The sequence below is a fragment of the Hyperolius riggenbachi genome, chromosome 6 (genome assembly GCF_040937935.1).
Source record: "Hyperolius riggenbachi isolate aHypRig1 chromosome 6, aHypRig1.pri, whole genome shotgun sequence".
Taxonomy (NCBI): domain Eukaryota; kingdom Metazoa; phylum Chordata; class Amphibia; order Anura; family Hyperoliidae; genus Hyperolius; species Hyperolius riggenbachi.
The window spans coordinates 10,372,406-10,383,713 of NC_090651.1; positions in this window are offsets into that span (position 1 = coordinate 10,372,406).

Below are 11,308 nucleotides of genomic sequence, written 5' to 3' on the forward strand. Positions count from 1 at the left end.
ACTGCCCCCAGTATACGCAACCAGGTGTATATGTCTCCCCAGTATATGCAGCCAGGTGTATAGGTCTCCCCAGTATATGTAGCCAGGTGTATAGGTCTCCCCAGTATATGCAGCCAGGTGTATAGGTGTCCCCAGTATTTGCAGCCAGGTGTATAGGTCTCCCCAGTATATGCAGCCAGGTGTATAGGTCTCCACAGTATAAGCAGCCAGGTGTATAGGTGCCCCCAGTATATGCAGCCAGGTGTATAGGTGTCTCCAGTATATGCAGCCAGGTGTATAGGTCTCCCCAGTATATGCAGCCAGGCGTATAGGTCTCCCCAGTATATGCAGCCAGGTGTATAGGTCCCCCCAGTATATGTAGCTAGGTGTATAGGTCTCCCCAGTATATGCAGCCAGGTGTATAGGTCTCCCCAGTATATGCAGCTAGGTGTATAGGTCTCCCCAGTATATGCAGCCAGGTGTATAGGTGCCCCCAGTATATGCAGCCAGGTGTATAGCTGCCCCCAGTATACGCAGCCAGGTGTATAGGTCTCCCCAGTATATGCAGCCAGGTGTATAGGTCTCCCCAGTATATGTAGCCAGGTGTATAGGTGCCCCCAGTATATATAGCCAGGTGTATAGGTGCCCCCAGTATGGCCAGGTGTATAGGTGCCCCCAGGAAGGGAGGCAGCCAGTGAAAGGGAGCTGGTGGCAAAGTGGCGGAGAAGGGGGGAAGTCTCTCTCCACCCCCCCCCCCTTCCCTCACCTTGGTGCTCCCTTTCCTGGCTCTCCATTCCGGATCAATGTGTCTCCTCCGATGGCTCAGCGGCAGAGTGACAGCGGGCGGAGAGGACTTACCGATGTCCTTCCAGCCGGCAGAGGGAGCTGTGATCTGTGCGCCACTAGTCTTGAGTAGACCAGACTTGCGGCGCACAGATCACAGCTCTCTCCAGCGGCTGCGTAACAGCGGTAAGTCCTCCCCACCCGCTGTCAGCCTCTGCGCCATTGGAGAGAGACACATTAATCCGGAAGGGAGAGCCAGGAAAGGGAGCACCAAGGTGAGGGAAGGGGGGGGGGGGAGACTTCCCCCCTTCTCCGCCGCTTTGCCACCAGCTCCCTTTCACTGGCTGCCTTCCTTCCTGCGCAAACAGTCCGCCCCTGCGTCTGACCCCCCAGCCAGCCGGGACACTGGGGGGTCATAGCGGGATAGTGGGAGAGCCCTCCCAAATCGTGCCAGTCCCGACGAAAACGGGACGGTTGGGGACTATGCCTATTTCAGGACTGATGTACAGATCCAGAGCGCCCAACTGTCCCTCTTTGGGAGCCCTGTCCCTCTTTCCTCCTCATTTGTCCCTCTTTCAGGACTTTGCCCCTCTTTCTAGCTAAATATATATATTTATCTACTAAAAAATGTGTTTGGCTCTAAACTTTATTCCCATCCTTTAAATTGAAATATTACTAATTTTAAAATGTTAATATGAAGGAAAATGAACCAGGATAGAAAGGACCAGTGTGGTTTGAATTATAAAACAACATATTTTTCTTATGAAATTTTTATGGTATGTGTGACTAGAGGTGTGATGGGGGCGTGATCAGGGGTGTGGCTTAAGTGTCCCTCTTTCTCATCTCAAAAACTTGGGAAGTATGGATCTATGTAACTATTATTATTATTGATTTATAAAGCGCCAACATATTCCGTGGCGCCATACAAAGTAAGAAACAAACATGGGGTACTGTAAGCAATAGCGGAGCCACCGCCGCGCATGGCAGCGTGGCGGCGGCCTCCGCATCCCAGCCGGCGGTTTCCGAAATGACCACAGAGCCGCCGGCGCAGAGCAGGGCGGGCGCGGCCACTGCTGACAGGATGGCGGCGGGTCCCACTGCTCAGCCGGCGGGCTTCCGCGTGCGGGCGTGCGCTGACCAGGGACCTGGCCTCTCAGTGATCCAGAGGCAGAGGGTCATGCGCACACGCGCGAGGCGGCAGGATCTTTATTCCCTGAGGAGACAGGTCAGCTGATCCGGCGATCAGCTGACCTTAGCCAGCCAATCACATGCTGTCTTGAGCTCCAGCCCCCTGGGCGGGCTGGTGGAACTGGGCTTCAGCATTTAAGCCCACAGATGTAATTTGCTCACTGTCTGCTGTCGTGAATACTTAGGTGTAAACGCTCAGACCTTAGCTCAGTTCCCTAGTGTTGATATCAAGGACATCACACCTCAGTCTAGGATTGTATTGCATATTTATCTGTGTTTTGACTCTGGCTATCCCTGACTACTCTCTCCTCTTCTCGATTTTGTACCTTTGCCTATCTGATTCTTAGTTGCCGACCCTGCCTGTTTAACGGACTCTGAATCAGCCTTCTGTTCTTGTACTGCTACCGTCTCTCTGTTGCCGAACCTCTGCCTGTCTGACCTTTCTCTTTTCCCCAGTGGAACGTCTCCCACTGGCAGTGGCGGCTCCAGCTTTAGATTTTTGGGGGGGGCTCAAAGGGGGCACGAGGGCTGGCAGGCCGGGCTTGGGGGGGGGGGGGGAAATTGGGCGTGGTCATGATGTCATGTGGGCGGGGCTAACTGTAATGTAGTTGTACCAGCTAACGTAGTTACATGGAAAAAAAAATGAAGTAAACGCACATAATGACAGACAGCGTTTCCCCATTAAATGCACATAAGAGACAGCTTTTCACCAGTTAATTCACATAATGATAGACTGCGTTTCCGCAGTAAATGCACATAAGGGACAGCTTTTCACCAGTTAATGCACATAATGATAGACTGCGTTTCCCCAGTAAATGCACATAAGGGACAGCTTTTCACCAGTTAATGCACATAATGACAGACAGCATTTCCCCAGTAAATGCACATAAGAGACAGCTTTTCACCAGTTAATGCACATAATGACAGACAGCCTTTCACCAGTTAATGCCCATAAGAGACAGCTTTTCACCAGTAAATGCACATAAGAGACAGCTTTACACCAGCTAACGCACGTAATGACAGACAGCTTTTCACCAGTAAATGCACGTAATAACAGACAGCGTTTCCCCATTAAATGCACATAAGAGAGCTTTTCACCAGTAAATGCACGTAATGACAGACAGCGTTTCTGCAGTAAATGCACATAAAGAGACAGCTTTTCGCCAGTTAATGTACGTAATGACAGACAGAGTTTCCCCATTAAATGCACATAAGAGACAGCTTTTCACCAGTTAATGCACATAATGACAGACAGCGTTTCCCTAGTAAATGCATGTAATGAGAGACAGCGTTTCACCAGTTAATGCACATAATGACAGACAGCCAGTGTCCCCAGTATATGTAGTCAGGCTAGTGATGGTGGGCTGGGGGCCCCAGGGCAGCTCAGGCCTGGCGGGAAGGCCTCAGGCCTGGCTGGTGGGATGGGGGGGCCAGGGCAGCTCAGGCCTGGCTGGTGGTGGTGGGATTGGGGTCCCAGGGCAGCTCAGGCCTGGTGGGAAGGCCTCAGGCCTGGCTGGTGGTGGTGGGATGGGGGGCCCAGGGCACCTCAGGCCTGGCTGGTGGTGGTGGGATGGGGGGCCCAGGGCAGCTCAGGCCTGGCGGGAAGGCCTCAGGCCTGGCTGGTGGTGGTGGGATGGGGGGCCCAGGGCACCTCAGGCCTGGCTGGTGGTGGTGGGATGGGGGGCCCAGGGCAGCTCAGGCCTGGTGGGAAGGCCTCAGGCCTGGTTGGTGGTGGTGGGATGGGGGGCCCAGGGCACCTCAGGCCTGGCTGGTGGTGGTGGGATGGGGGTACCAGGGCAGCTCAGGCCTGGTGGGAAGGCCTCAGGCCTGGCTGGTGGTGGTGGGATGGGGGGCCCAGGGCACCTCAGGCCTGGCTGGTGGTGGTGGGATGGGGGGCCCAAGGGCAGCTCAGGCCTGGCTGGTGGACTGGGGCCCCAGAGTCAGGCCTGGGGCCTGGGGGTTGTTGGTGGTGGTGCTGCTGGTGCTAGGCTCAGGAGGCCTGGGGGGGCTGCGGCAGAAAGAGACAATTTGGCAGTTGACTGGGACTCTGGGAGAGGAGCCACCGCCCACCGCACCCACCTGGAGTTGTCGCGGAGTTCCGAGTCCTCCTGCTCCTGCTGGCTGCTGCCTGGCTAGCCTGGCTGTGTCAGTGTGTCAGCCAGGTGAGGTCCAGAGGGTCCAGAGAGTCCAGCCCCGCTGCCGCTGTCCTGTCCGTGTGTCGGTGGCGTGTCTGTGTCAGTGTGACACACAGTGACAGGCAGCGTGACTAGCCCGGCCACCCCGCAGAGAGAGTCTGTCTGTGACGCAGACACTTTTATAACGCGGCGCCGCTATACTACACGGCGCCGGCGAGTTGCCACCCACCACGACGTTACCCCTGGGGCGGGCCGCGCTCTGCATGACTCACTCAGCTGAGCCTGCGCCCGGCCCGGCCCAGGACAGATGTCGGCCGGCCGGCCGGCCAGCCAGGGTGGGTGGGTCCGTGGGATCGCTGCTGGGGTGGGTGCCAGCCCAAGCTCTTGCCCAGTCGCCCTCCTCCCAGACTTCAGGCAGCCCTCGCTCACTGCAGTGCAGCTGAGCCAGGTCGGGTCGGACACAGCCGGCGGCGGCGGGGGGGCTTTGAGGGGGGCTAATGAGCTGCCAGCTGGGGCTTAAGCCTGGGTAAGCCCCAGCATGGCGCCGCCACTGCCCACTGGTGGGATTTCTCTGAGGCTTGCCTCTCCGAGACGCCTGCCCTAGCAGACGATTACTGCCAGGTGCTGAGATCCCAATCTTCACCTGGGCCGAGGATCTCACACACGGGGTTCCCATTCAGAGGTAACCACACCTCTGAGGAATCGCAGTGTGGTGGATATTTCCACAGTCTTGTATATTGCATATGTTGATTGTTATTCCTTCTGCTACAGTATCCAGAGGTTAGTTACACTTGCATTATCAGTGATTCTGCAGATCATCAATAATCAGGTGATATCTGCATTGTTGGTGATATTGCAGATCGCCAATAATCAGATACTCTCTGCTTACTAACACCGATCATTACAGAACAGCAGACCACTAGAATGGATACATTACGCAGTCAGATCGAGACTCTAACTACCTCACTTAATAATCTCATTGAGGTGGTTAATTCGCAACAGACTCAGATCAACCAATTGGCTGGGTCTGTACGGGTCTTGCAGACGACTGTGGCCACAGTGAAATCCCCTCCGGTCACAGATCTCCGTATGCCAGTGCCCGAAAAGTTTTCAGGGCAAAGATCTGATTTCCAGAACTTCCGCAACCGAGTTTTATCTTATTTTGAGTTACGGCCTACTCAGTCAGGTTCTGAGCAGCAAAGGGTAACCTTTATTAGGACCTTATTGTCCGGGGACTCACAAACCTGGGCATATGGTCTTGCACCCGAGGATACAGCACTGACGTCAGTGGAGGAATTTTTCAAAGCAATGGCTATAATTTCATACCTCCCAACTTTTTGAGATGAGAAAAAGGGACACTTAAGCCACGCCCCTGCCACAACCCTGGCCACACCCTCACTACGCCTCTAGTCATGCATACCATAAAGATTCCATAAGAAAAATATGTTGTTTTCTAATTCAAACCACATTGCTCCTTTCTATCCTGGTTCATTTTACTTCATAGTAACATTTTAATATTAGTATTCTATCAATTTAAAGGTCGGGAATAAAGTTTAGAGTCAATCAAACACATTTTTAGTATAGAAATATATATATTTACATAGAAAGAGGGACAAAGTCCTGAAAGAGGGACAAATGAGGGTGAAAGAGGGACAGAGGGACAGGGCTCCCAAAAAGGGACTGTCCCTCCAAAAAAGGGACAGTTGGGAGCCATGCAATTTATGATGATCCGGATGCTTCAATCACTGCCGAGAGGAAGCTCAAAACTCTCAGGCAGGGTCGAGACACGGTTGAGGTTTATGCGGCAGAGTTCCGAAAGTGGGCTGTGTCATCTAGGTGGGGGTCTTACGCCTTATTAGACTGCTTCCTCTCAGGCCTGTCAGACGCGGTCTCTGAACTAATGCTAGGGCACCCTGAACCAAAGTCCGTTGACGACGCCATTTCCTTGGCGATATGAGCGGACCGCAGGTTACGCTATCAGCGTCAGTCGAGGGGCAAGAATGCAGTAAGAGCTCTCTCTTTTGCATCCTCGTCACCTACCCCTCCTACTGACGAGCTGATGCAAATCGGACATTCTCGGTTGACTCGGGCCGAGAAAGAGCGCAGAAGGGCAGAAAATCTTTGTTTATATTGCGCAGAGCAGGGTCATATTGCTCAAAATTGCCCCAAGAAATCAGGAAACGCTGCTGTCTAGGTGTAGTTAGAGGTAATACCCTAGACGCACAGAGCTTACTTCTCAATCAGAATAATCGGTTACTTCTCCCGTGTTCCATTTCTTGGGGGAATTTGACTGTTTACACTGAGGCTTTCATAGATTCTGGGTCTGCGGCTAATTTTATAGACTACGAGTTTGTGAAGGGGCTGGGTGTTCCTTTACAACATTTAGACCGACAAGTAGTCGTTACCGCAGTGGATGATTCTCCTTTACAGTGCAGACAACCTCTCTCTCAGACACCCAGGTTATCATGCACAATAGGGGTTTTACACAAAGAGAGTTTACAGTTTCTTGTTTTGCGCATGGCAACCTCCACCGTAATCCTCGGTATGCCCTGGTTACAGCTCCACTCCCCACAGATAGACTGGGCATCAGGTCAGCTACTCAGTTGGTCACCTTACTGCCACAATCATTGTTTGGGGAAAATTGCCTGTTGTGCTGCCAAGATAGAGGTTAAAGGGGTACCAGTGCAATACTCTGAGTTTGCGGATGTGTTCCGTCCCAGGTCCGCCGATAAACTCCCACCACATCGGAGTTTTGACTGCCCTATCGACTTAAGATCTGGTTGTATGCCCCCGAGAGGTCATCTCTATAATTTGTCAGGACCAGAAAAACTGGCAATGCAGGAATACATTAAGGACAACCTGGCAAAAGGATTCATCCGCCCTTCCCAGTCACCGGCCGGGGCAGGTTTTTTCTTCGTCCAAAAAAAAGATGGTGGTCTTAGACCTTGCATTGACTACCGAGGTCTAAACAAGATCACCATCAAGAATCGCTATCCGTTGCCTTTAATAGACAATCTCTTTGCCCAGATTACCAATGCCAGTATCTTTTCAAAACTAGACTTACGTGGGGCATACAACCTGGTGCGCATCAGGGATGGCGACGTGATGAGTGGAAGACGGCCTTAAATACGCCCGACGGGCATTACGAATACCTCGTTATGCCCTTCGGGTTATGTAATGCCCCGGCCGTCTTCCAAGAGTTAAAGGGAAGGTTCAGGGAGGGTGGGTAAAAAATAAAAATCAATTTCCACTTACCTGGGGCTTCCTCCAGCCCGTGGCAGGCAGGAGGTGCCCTCGCCGCCGCTCCACAGGCTCCCGGTGGTCTCCGGTGGCCGACCCGACCTGGCCAGGCCGGCTGCCAGGTCGGGCTCTTCTGCGCTCCAAGGCCCGGAACTTCTGCGTCCCACGCAGAAGAGCCCGACCTGGCAGCCGGCCTGGCCAGGTCGGGTCGGCCACCGGAGACCACCGGGAGCCTGCGGAGCGGCGGCGAGGGCACCTCCTGCCTGCCACGGGCTGGAGGAAGCCCGAGGTAAGTGGAAATTGATTTTTATTTTTTACCCACCCTCCCTGAACCTTCCCTTTAATAAACGAGGTATTCAGGGAGGTGTTGGGGAGGTTTGTCTTGGTATATGTAAGGCTTGGTGGTGTATTCTCCACAGTCAGCATGCAACGCATGAGCTGGCGTGGAGGAGGTACACACACCAGCACCAGGAAACAGGCTATCCCTAGTATAGTGGAGGGGAGGACTGACTCCAATAGGAGATTGTGGCGCACAGAGCTGGTGCAGATCTGACAGCCACAAACAATGCTTTCGATATAACGTCTCAGCGCAAAGTAGCGCTGAGCGCACAAATCAGAACTGAGGAGATCAGGACAGGTAGTCAGAATGAACGCTTGCTAGCTAGCGGCTACTTAGCGACAGCAAGCGTCCAAAACCAGACAGACTGGAATGAGGCAGCCAATGCGATGCGGCGATGGCGTGCCTCACAAAGACAGGACAGGATAGTCAGAAAATAGCAGGATTGAGATAGAAGAACGTAACACAGATAAATATACAATAAGTATGTTTTCCTAGCGTATTACAATTACAGCTATCAATGAAACTATTTGTTACGTCTGACTAACATATGTATATATCGGCAATGAACCGATATATGACATAAGCAGGAACGCTGACTAGGAATGGAGTAACACAGGGAACAGGACTCAGAAGGATTCGCTATCTCTTCGCAGAGATGAACGCAATCCACAAACGGTAACAGAACAGGATTCAGAAGGATTCGTTATCTCTTCGCAGAGATGAACGCAATCCACAAACAGTAACAAAACAGGATTCAGAAGGATTCGTTATCTCTTCGCAGAGATGAACGCAATCCACAAACAGAACCAGGAGCAGGGTAACTACCTCAGCACGGGTGGTCACGGTACGCGCAAACTACCAAAACGTGCTGGAAAACTGACTAACTGAACACAGGAAATAAACAGTTCGTGTACGTATATATCAGCAACACTGATATATCAACGTAACACAAATACAAGGAAAATAATAAACGTGCTGGTATGCATATATATTGGCAATGAACCAATATATGATGCAAAGACCAGCAAAGTATCTTTAACAAGAAACACGATCGGGGGCTAAAGCGACAGCAAGGCAGGCTTAAGCTGAAGCTATGAAAACCCAAGGAAACCCTGCAGGAAGCAGATCTTTATACTGAGGTCATCCAATGGGAGCAGACATGCAGATTCCCACACAGGTGAATGATAATCAGTCACAAGCTGACAGCAGGGAAAGACAGACAAAGCTATGCAACTTGCATGGAAATAGATCAGAACTGCCTGAGCTGCAGCACTAATACTTCCAGTAATAGCTGCTGCAGCAGCGATCATTACAGTACCCCCGCCTTTAAAAGTGGATTCCAGACGCTTTTCAAAACTGAAATTTCCAACAAAACAGTCTGACTGATAATTCATGATGACCGGGACAGCCCGGCAAGACCGAATTCCAGAATCAGTCCCCACAAGACTGGACCCATCAGAACCAGAACCTACAGAACCATGCCCATCAGTACTACAAGCCCCAGTGTGACACCCATCAGAACCATGATTTCCAGAAGAAAGCCCTCCGAAACTCCCTGAGCGATACCCACCGCCTTCCAGGAACAGTTCAGAAACGCCAAAGCCTTTGCAATGCCCACCGGTACTGTCTTTACCAACACAAAACCCACTGTTGAACCAGTCCAAGGCACCAGGACAAGTTTTCTCAGAGACCTCCCAGAACACCTTGAAGCTCCAAAGAGATCCCCATAGGTCAGAATGCCCCTTAGGCTCACATGGAGAACTATCAAGAACCCCTATGGAACCTAGGGCAATTCCCGAGTCAGGGCCACAAGGACAAACATCAATATCAGGGCTTTCAGGGACCAGAACCATCTCTGGGCATGCAGGCAGACTGGCAATATCAGAACGTGTTCCCACTAAGGAAGCATCAGAGCACGCTAACACCTTAGACACACTTGGGCATTCTGGCACACAAAGAACATCTGGGCACACCGGCACAAGAGAAACCTCTGGGCATGTCAAGGAACTGTGAGCCTCAGGGTCAGCCAAGACAGGACCAAAACCAGGACTGGCCCAAAAAAAATCATCATGACTAAACTTCGCAACTACTGGACTTTTACACGAGAATGCTGGATCAGACTTAGATGTCGCTGATTCCAGCAAAGTCAGTAACAAATCAGATTCAGGGGCACTAACAAGACAGGACAAATCTTCTGATGTATGCACTGAACCAGACAGGGACTCCACAACTACCTCTGGACTGGACAGAGACTCATTTAATACACTGGATTGGAGCTCATGAGGCGCTGCAGAACAAGTCAGCATTGCAGCAGCCCCCACTGGACTAGGCAAAACTGAGGAATTGCCTGGACAGGAAGGGGACTCTGGAATCTCTGCCACAGCGGCCAGAGAACCAGAATCTTTCAGGATACAGGGCTGGGTTTCAGGAACACTCATCAGACCGGACTGAAATTCTGAGATTTCTATTATTTTGACCAGAGAATCAGAATTATCCATGTTACAGGGCAAGACTTCTGAAACATTCAGAGGACAGGGCTGGAGTTCCTCGGCTGTTACAACACTGGAGAGGGACTCAACATTGGTTAAATCAGACTGTGTACAGGGCAAGGAATCTGACACACTTGCTGACGAGGACAATATTTCAATGGCTTCTGCTTTGCTGGGCAGAAATTCATCAAGTTTTATTAGAGCAGACTTTAATTCCAAAACAGCTGCTAGACAAGTGAATATTACTGCAACACCAACTGAGGTAAGCAGTGCTTCAGCCTCCTCTGCTAGAGGGTTTAAAGTATCCAAAGTACTGGGTGAAGCATAAGACTCTGCGACCACAGCTTCACTGGACAGGATCACTGAACAGTCCATATTGCTGGGCAAAACCATGGAAGCACCTGCTGGACAGCATAATGATTCTGTGACCTGAGTTTCATTGGAGAGATCTACTGCACAATTCATGGTACAGGGCAAATTTATTGGAAAATTTTCTGAACAAGGTAATAATTCTGCGATTTCAGGTTCACATAGCAGATGCTCTGAGCTATTCACGAAACTAGAGCGAGGTGTAGAAACAGGAAGATCAAGACACAATGTTTGCGCATCTGAATCACCATTCATTTGTAAAATTGGAAAATTCAGATGCTGGGGTTCTGAGTTTACTAGACAGGATTGCTGGGACTCGGAAACTGATGCAGTGCACCTACTGGCATCTGCTGGATCAGACAGGAGTTGAACTTTATTAACACAGGTAATTTCTGCAGAAGTGTTTGCAGAGACAGGCAAGATTTTTCTGGTGTCTGTTTCACTAAACAAAGAGTCATGAGTACTGGCTAGACTGGACTCGGAAGTCAGCAGGACCTCTGGATTCTCTGCTGAGAAATTTGCGCAGGGCAAGGTTAAGAATGTATCAGTGGCTTCTGTTTTACTGGGAAGTAACACTGAGTTATCCCTGGTACAGGGTGGAATTGCAGGAACTTCAATTTCACACAAAAAGAGCTCCGAATCACCTGCTGAATCAGCCAAAGGTGCTGAAGCAGGCGGGTCAGAACGCCAAATTTGCGAATTCGGAGTCACATAAAAATCATCCAAAATCAGTTCCCACACATCAATCAAGGGAGCCACACGGTCATACCTACACACACCAGCCT